This window comes from Zootermopsis nevadensis, unplaced genomic scaffold (assembly GCF_977971745.1).
Source record: "Zootermopsis nevadensis isolate Lab colony 2312 unplaced genomic scaffold, Znev_1.0 Znev_ptg000039l, whole genome shotgun sequence".
NCBI lineage: Eukaryota > Metazoa > Arthropoda > Insecta > Blattodea > Termopsidae > Zootermopsis > Zootermopsis nevadensis.
The window spans coordinates 357123-365164 of NW_028259171.1; the positions used below are offsets into that span (position 1 = coordinate 357123).

General features: G+C 42.0%; 1 long non-coding RNA gene across 2 annotated transcripts in view; it reads left to right on the forward strand.

Annotated features, from left to right (window-relative positions):
* Positions 1 to 7406, forward strand: part of LOC147871777 (uncharacterized) — a 186013-nt gene extending 178607 nt beyond the window's left edge. The window contains exons 6-8 of one of the 2 annotated variants that reach the window (XR_015538303.1): positions 4037 to 4125; positions 4806 to 5009; positions 6776 to 7406. This is a non-coding gene — a long non-coding RNA (uncharacterized LOC147871777). Of the gene's footprint in view, positions 1 to 1952; positions 2128 to 4036; positions 4126 to 4805; positions 5011 to 6775 lie in introns of those variants that run through there. The other variant, XR_015538302.1, reaches the window with a different exon arrangement.
* The last annotated feature ends 636 nt before the right edge of the window (positions 7407 to 8042 follow it).

Below are 8042 nucleotides of genomic sequence, written 5' to 3' on the forward strand. Positions count from 1 at the left end.
GGTCAAAGAGGCTCTGTGCAGCAAGTATAGACACACCCTACGACAGATTTGGAGTTCCGAGCTCTCTGGTAGAAACAAAGTCACTGCCACCAACATGCTTGCTGTTCCGATCCTGCTCTATACTTTTGGAGCAATGAAGTGGACAGTTAACGAGTTGAAAAACCTGGACAGGGCCACCAGAAAAATGATGACCATGCACCGAAGTCTTCACCCTAAATCTTCTGTCCAACGCATATACCTCCCGCGTCATCTTGGCGGTAGAGGTCTCTTGGGTCTGGAGAATCTTACCAACAGGATAGTTCTGGGCACAGCTCATTCCATCATTAATAGCTCTGACCCCCTTTTGACATTCGTGTGTTCGCATGAGTCTGCGGGTGTAGGGGCGTTTATATTTCAGGCGGCAAAGAGAGCAGCAAATGACCTCGGACTTGACTTCGACACCAGCTCAGTTGTACAGCGAAGACAGTTGCCCCTCTTGACACTGACGTCAGATCAATTCAAGGGCACTGTTAAGAAGGCTGAGCAAACTTTGTTGCTCAAGCAACATGCAGATAAACCCATGCATGGGGCCTTCTTCAAAAATGTAGGAAAAATGGGCTTGTCAAAAGACCTGACGTTCGCCTTTCTACGGTCGGCTGGACTAAAGTCTGAAACCGAGGGTTTCATCTTAGCGTGCCAAGATGGTGTTGTAAACACACTTGTGTACCGCCGAATGGTGATGGGTGTGGGGGTAGCGGATACAGTCTGCAGGGCATGCCGAATGCAACCAGAGACGTTGATGCATCTTTTGTCGGCATGTAAACATTATGCCAGCTGCGCCTACATTCATCGACATAACGCTGCTTTACGTATACTCTACTACCACCTGAGACACTTTTACGGCATAGATAAGACACCCGTTTTGCCGTACGCTCCTGGGGACATTGAGTCCGTCGTTGAGAACGACAAATGTAAAATTTATTGGAACTATTCGTTCCCCACTACCAGGCAGTTAACAGCCACTAAACCTGACATCGTTCTCATCGATGCCTCTGGATGCACCATATATGTCATCGAGTTTTCGGCCCCGGCTGAAACCAACATAGTTGTGAAGGAGGCTGAAAAACGGACCAAGTATCAAGACCTTGTGTTTGAGCTAAGACAGCTGTACCCAGGATTCACTGTCAAATTAATCGTCCTTATAATTGGAGTTCTTGGAGGAGTCAAGTCGTCGCTGCTGGCTAACATCAAGCTCATTCCGGCATGCCAGCGTAACGCTGAAGCATTACTCAGCCGGATGCAAAAGGCCGTGCTTCTTGGGTCGCTACTGCGTGCGCACGACCCCAACTCACTGTAGCCGCCTATCTCGTGGTGCAAGCATCCGAGTTATGACGGCAACACGCCTGAAGTTTTTGGCTGCTTGTGGACCAATTAAACAATTCATAATAATAATAATAAACTCGAAACAGTAATAACAACAACAACAATTATAGGAATAAATCTTTCCTCTTCTTTTCTTCTTCGAGAAAGTACTTACTTAGTCCATCAATGTCTACGATTTCTTCATCACCTTCAGAAATGTGCGTATGTCGAATGCAAATTCCAGCCGCAGGACCTCGCTGGTCAGTGGGTTGTCTGGACGCAAAAAAATGTCTACTGACAGTCCGCAGGCTTAGTCGGCGCTTACTCAGTTGTGCGCGCTTTTCGGAACCAGATCCATTCTGCTTTTTTGTCATGTGATAAAAAACTTTTACGGTGACTGACATAAACAAAGTCTTGTCGGACCATCAGCCGTGTCACTTGGTTGGGAATCGACGACGTTCAATGAACTAACACGGCATTTTCAGAGACGATTTTATTGAGATCCATACTAATTTCGGACCAGAAATGTCTCTTATTGTGTCCCTTCAGATGTTAGGACATTGCTGGGACGTGCCTCGCCCTGTCTTCCCATCACGAGCACGGTAAGCAACAGCCAACGTGAAATTCTGTTGAGGCCGATGCCACCTTAATCCACTGGCCCGAAAATATCGCTGGTCAGACTGCAAACATCACGCCGACGAATGTCAGTGGGCTGCTCGTCACAGTTCTTGTCCGCTTGATGCGATGCCGACCGAAGACGCACATTTGTCGGCGCTCTGGGAAATAGTAAGCATGTATCCGTTTCGTGGCGTGCGTCTTCTTGGAAGTCGCTATCTTAAGGATCACAGGTGCACATATATTATGTAGACTCTGACGCTGAATGTGTGCATTGACATCAACTGTATTTCTTTAAGACTCATTTTGCTATTTTTCTCCGTGTTTACCAAGGCGTCTCTCCCTTTTAGGTGGCGAAATATTTGTTTACTTTTTCTAAGAATTTCGGCCGTGACGTCATGTGAGTGACTTAATTTGATAGGTTGGAGCCGTTGTTGGGTATCCCAAGAAAATGGAGTCGCACGAGACTGATTCCTCCTTTGGGAGTGTAAGGTGGAGGCACCCACTCTCATTATATGACTTATCGTATCTGTTCTTCTGCTATGGCAGAAGGCGTCTTCCGGAGCACGCTCTCTCTCTCTCTCTCTCTCTCTCCCTCTCTCTCTCCCTGTGTATACATCAACCAATTTCATTTTCCTGGCACATCCATGCAGTCTCTCAGTTTCCTAGATGAGTTTCTGGCAAAGGGAATGAAAACCAAAACACGACTGCAGCAACATCTCGCCTTGCCTCGCGTCTTGCTTTTCATTAACTTGTCTCTCCTCTTTTCTACTCCTTCATCATATTTCTGTAGCGTCTTTTTCTGTGTGTCGAGGTTTTTAGTAAGTTCTCCTTCTTCATTTCATCTTTTGCCCTGGAAAAATATAATATATATGGTGAAGGTTCTTATGGAGTTTTGTGCAGACTTCTTGAATGCTGATTAATGTGGCGTTGGTAGCGGGCCGGGAGTATGAAGGATCAGAATAGCCAATATCCAGATCATTCACGACTCCGTGAACTTCATTATCGGGCTCGGATGACACGGATGGCTTCCAGGCAGCCGAATCTTAAACACGCTTCAGTTAAGAAATGCGAAGACCTATCACACGCTACGAAATGTTCAGATGAATAGTTAGTTTAAATATACGAAGAAGCTAATATGATTGACGTGTGGCGTTTAAAAGTCTCAATAGAAAAGAAGGTTTACGCGACGTGGACTTCGATGTCTGTTTATTGCAGGATTAACCGCGGGTCCCATTGCATTTCTTCTGTGCCTTTGTACGCTGGGTTACCTCATTGGGTGTCTTTGTACGTACACAAGGCTCTTGAAAGGAATCATCGATCCCCGACTGCATGGTCCATTGTGTCTTCTAAGACATGGCGTCCCCCACTTGACAATTTAGCAGTAAATGCGAAACGCGACGAAAGAAACAGCATTTGCCCTGGGAAGTCAGATGAGCTTTTTAAAAATTGTTGGTTGAATAATTGGGTACGTGAATACAGTTTAAAGGATCGTTACTTCCAGTGTCAGATCCAGCCGTTTGGATACTTTGTTCTTTCTTTGCTCGTAGCATCATCCTACCAGGTAGGTCGGTTGGGAAACTTGAATTCATATTATATCACGACGTATCATCCATCGTCTGAATTTCTTATCAATGCAAGTGTGCAGAAAGCTTCTTTGTTTTGCGACGTGTTCGCCAGGACATCTTTTCGGGGAACACTTGCTACCACACCGTTCAGAATCTTTGTCTTCCCGGCTGCTGTCTTAAAAAACTTTGATTAAAATATACGAAATTATAATTTTACCGAAAGATGACTGTCTTCTGAGATTTTGCACCGTGTACTCTAGTAGAAGTTTGCCGACTATTTAGAGGTGCTTCCTCTCTCCATCATCGCCCTGATGACGGACGCAGTAGGCACCCCTGAAACGTCGGCAAACTTCTACCAGACTTCGCGTCTCAGCGTCCCAGAAGTATTCTTTATACTCCTCTGTGAGAGCCCTAATCTTACCTATAATTTTACCTGTTGTTTAGTATGTTTCTGTGCTTCGTTTTGCGGTGTGTCGGAGCGTAATCAATAATTCGTGCGTTATGGTTTGCAGGTGATAGTAATGTACCCGCGACCCAACATCTACACGTGCACAGTTCGTGTCTGGCTGAGAGAAATTGGTTTCTCGCTGAAGACATGGAGGTAAGAACTTGAAGGGAAAATCTGTATCGAGCAGCCAAATTTGCCACGGGCGAGTGTTGACGTATATGCAGTCTGTTCCAAAATTTTCACAAACAATCTACAATCTTGCATTGCCTCCCCAGGTTTTGCTACGTGTTTCATATTTTATAATTGTATGGAAAACTAGCCCTTACATGCGGTAATAAAATGGTGATTTCACGCAAGACGCCTGTTTGCTGCGTTTGTATCAGTGCGTCATAAAATATGCTGGCACCTGGCAGAAAGCCCCGAGAAAGTTTCTGGTAACGTGCACTTACAGTACCAGGTTGTTTTGTTTGTGTATGTGTTGTTATCGACTATAGATTTATTATCTTTTACTTTCTTTTGTTAGTTAATACATAAAATTTATATCAGGTAAAGTCAGTAGGACTTAATGAAGTCTGCATCTTATTTTAAGCGGGTATTTCTTAAAAATGAGCTGCAAAATTATGTGAAATTTTATTTGGGATGAATGGGGAACAGGGGCTGCATTAGAGAAATTTATATAAATAATTTTTTGCTATAATACATTTAATAGAAATCTTGTGAGAAAATGTTTAGTTAAATATGCAGATGGACAAACATGGTCTTGCGCATTCATTTTGCACACTTTGCATAGAGAATATCCACATCGTCTTAACGTAAACGTGGTTTTATTCCAGGAAGGATTTCCGTGATTTTCCGAGTGAGGTTAGCCAAAGCTGTGAACATCACAGGTCCGGACCTTCTGAAGAGACTTGGAGTGATCGTCACCATTTTCAGCGTGTTCCTGGTGATACGAACGCTTGTGATCGTGGGGACAACAGCTGACGATCTGAAAGCGTTTCTTTGCCGCACAGACTGGTGGGATCATTCCTTCACCACACGTGAGTATTAGAATTTAGTTGTATACTGTATGAAAACAAATTAACTTTCTTCATTGTTCTGAATCTTGTGACCGGAATCCATGAATGCCTGTTTTGCGACTGATTGCACGTGACACAACCACCCTTTCGGCATATGCATTTTTCCTTTTCAGATGCTTCTCAACACGTGTGTAACTGAGTGTTATTCCTCTTGTTCTAAATATTTGTCAGTGTGAGAAGAAGTTGGTGGTATATTAGGATGAAACTTATTCATAGTATCTTCAGCTTGTGGGAGACCACGCGAGAGATCATTTGACGAATTAAGTAAACATTTTCTACGAAGGTGGTCATAGATCGCTTTTGTACTTTAAAGCCTACCCACAATAACATTGGCGGAGATACGGAAAACCGTGTAGGAAACTACTTAATGTGTAGGATAAAATCGCGTTGTGACGGATAAATTCTGCCCACTAGACGCAATATTTCTCGCGTAGAGTTCATGCGGGATTGTGACTAGTAGATGCGTTCGTGATTCTACCGTTGATATTTCATTGGATACATCCGAGTAATGATGGTGAATCTTATATATATATATATATATATATATATATATATATATATATATTGAAAACAAATACACTGTTTACTCTTCGTATTTTTATGAAAATATTAATATCCATGCCACCCTTCCTGTCTTTATTTCCGGAAAAATAAAACAATTTTCACAAAGAATATTTTAATAAATTGGAAGAATTGACTTAATAAAGTCATTGTCTCTCGCCTTTTCTTATTTGTTTAATGACTAAAGATTTTCGATATGTGTTTTATAGTCAAGACAGGAGAAAGTGGAATCAAATGGAAGGGATGGGAAGTGTGCATAAAATTATTTTTGTGGAACCTAAAGATGAAGAAATTCGGAATGTGGGCGTTTTTCTTTATTTTTCTATTTTCTTTGAAGCCGAAGCTCTTCCGAGTAATATTTAAACATTCAGTTCCTACCTCAAAGAAGCCACATCCCGTCTTCATGATAAAGATAAGTTGATTAATGCTGTTTAGTAAAAGTAATGAAATAATTGGCTGAGAGAGTAAAATTAAGAGTTATTAATGAAGATTGTAAAAAGTATGATGTAAGGTTTTCATCTTGATTAATCTGGCTTAAGAAAGGATTCGCTGGCGGGCTGTTACTTTTACATTAATGAACAATCTGCTTTCACAAAATGCTGTGTTGTTGTTTGTTTTTTTTAAACTCAACATGTGTTATTGTCTTGAGAGTTCCGTAGTGGTGTTCAAACAATCTTGCTGATGAACTGCACTCCTGAGCAGGTTGAATGCGGTCAGTTTGTTTAATAGGCTAGTAATAAAAATGCTAGCACATCGGGTCACTAATTTAATTTTTCGAGGTCAGATTAGTCTGTGATCGTCCGGGTCTCCGGAGTTCATTAGAAGCTAGACAGACAGACATATTATAAACGAATAAATCTTCTATTTCTGTAATAGAAATAATTGGTACGTTTTATACAAGTAAGGCGTATTCGATGTTCTAACTCTCCGTGAAATGGTGAAAGTGTTCGCTACGCCAATGCATAAACACCACAAAAACAGATTGAGGGAGGAATTCCGGTAGGACAAACAGGAGCGATTTAGTGGCCTGGTAGGTTTGTCCCCGCAGGACTTCTTCAACTTCAACCGGTCGCAATCGCCTTACCATTATCGGGTGCTATACCAAACTTCCATCGTTCCACGCTCTTTGTGTGCCCCCCATCTCAAGCTTCTTTCTGTTATTACAGAACTTCAACAGTGACTCCGGTGAAAGATAAATTGAACGCGCCTGAAGAACGGGAGGGACCAAGTCCAATCTCACGCACAAAACTAGATTTCTAGAAGATTCAAACAACTTCTAGGTTACGGTAACCTAATATTGATCCCGATAGTAAGAAATCTGCGCATCATTATGCTTCACAAACCAGTTCAAGTTATCTCCTGCATCATTATTGATGAAACTTTATATTGATTTTCTTGCGAATTTAGTTTTGGTTTGAACTTGACAACTCCTCCCGCTTTACGCTAAACTAAAATGAAATTCCTCTAAAAGTTTTCAGTGCGCGAATTATATCTGCAGAATATGCTATTAAGATGTCTGACAAGTTCCTTAAACATTTCTCAGTGCGGTTTACGGTTAACGAAATACTCTCAGTGAAGTGCCGTCTCTGCGGCTTCCCGACTAAGGAATCTGTTGGTGCATGTAGTGTGGTTGCCGAAATTTGCAGTAGCATACTTGATTCTGCAGTAATGAATTTGTATTTGCCACAGATTAACATTAAGTTACACGATTTGTGAAGAATCGCAAAGAATACGTTTGTGGGACACGGGCCTTCTGAAGCCTAGTGAGATTGTGCTGCCCAAGTCTTTATTTTTGTGTCCCACCTGCCCCAAACCCGAGGCCTCACCCTATTTCTTTGTTGCGTTTGGTGTGTGCTGTGTATTTGTACTTATTTTCGTGATTTTTTTGCCGATTTTTCTTAAAGTAATTTATTTCTTTTTGTGTCCTAAAAGCTTTAATTTCATTTGTATTGATTCTATTACAATTGTATTGCCTAACAAAATCTCCTTATTTATGAGCTGCTAGTAAATAGATCAAATGAAACAGGGTGATGACCATAATGAGGAACACAACACAGAACAGGGAGAAGCCAGTCGTCTAGACTTTTTTCGGTGTTCTCCACGCTCTAGCGTGGGCCTCTTCAGGTTGTCTTCCTCGTCGGTCGCGTTTCTTTGCAGAGGTACTTAACCTGTATGAGCTGGGATGAAGTTAGTGCAATAATGATCAAATACGTTACAATGATCTCTGATAACACCAACGCAACAGCGACCTACGTGAAGTGGCGTGAAGAACATCTCATCGTTGTATTGTCAGTGTGGGTACATAAAGGCTATACCTTTAAATCTTGATTTTTATTTTCAAAAAGTGTCCTGGAATTCACTTTGAGAAGAGCTCTTGTTCTAGCGTTTTGGCTCTTGCTTTCGCCTTGATCACTCTCAGTGTTTGATCTGCTA